Source organism: Notothenia coriiceps, unplaced genomic scaffold, assembly GCF_000735185.1.
Source record: "Notothenia coriiceps isolate Sejong01 unplaced genomic scaffold, NC01 NC01_scaffold00037246, whole genome shotgun sequence".
Classification (NCBI taxonomy): Eukaryota; Metazoa; Chordata; class Actinopteri; order Perciformes; family Nototheniidae; genus Notothenia; species Notothenia coriiceps.
The window spans coordinates 26,582,214-26,582,740 of NW_011369947.1; positions in this window are offsets into that span (position 1 = coordinate 26,582,214).

Sequence of the window (527 nt, forward strand, 5' to 3'; positions counted from 1 at the left end):
TTTTCGCTATTGTTCCATCCACTCCACATCTCCATTTACATAATTGAACTTTTGATTAGACTTCCTCCCCTCTGCTCTCATGCAGGCAACGTTTGAAATCCGAAGCATAATTTCACGGGCTTCTTTTTTGCTCTGTCTTTTCTAATGTGAACACGTCGGACGCAGAAAGCCCACAGATTAAACAAATTGCTTGTTTTGATTGAAGGTGCAATTAAATAATGGAGAGTGTTGGTAGTTGGGGCTCAGCCAATCAGATGAGAGCTTTCAGGAGCAGGATGGACAGGCCACTTAAGTGCACTAACCTCTATCCTCTTAAATGTGAACAGGTATTAATGTTTTCAAGTGTGTGTGTACATCTTGGATAACAGGTGTGTGTGTGTGTGTGTGTGTGTGTGTGTGTGTGTGTGTGTGTGTGTGTGTGTGTGTGTGTGTGTGTGTGTGTGTGTGTGTGTGTGTGTGTGTGTGTGTGAGAGAGAGAGAGAGAGAGAGAGAGAGAGAGTGTGTGTGTGTGTGTGTGTCTGTGTGTG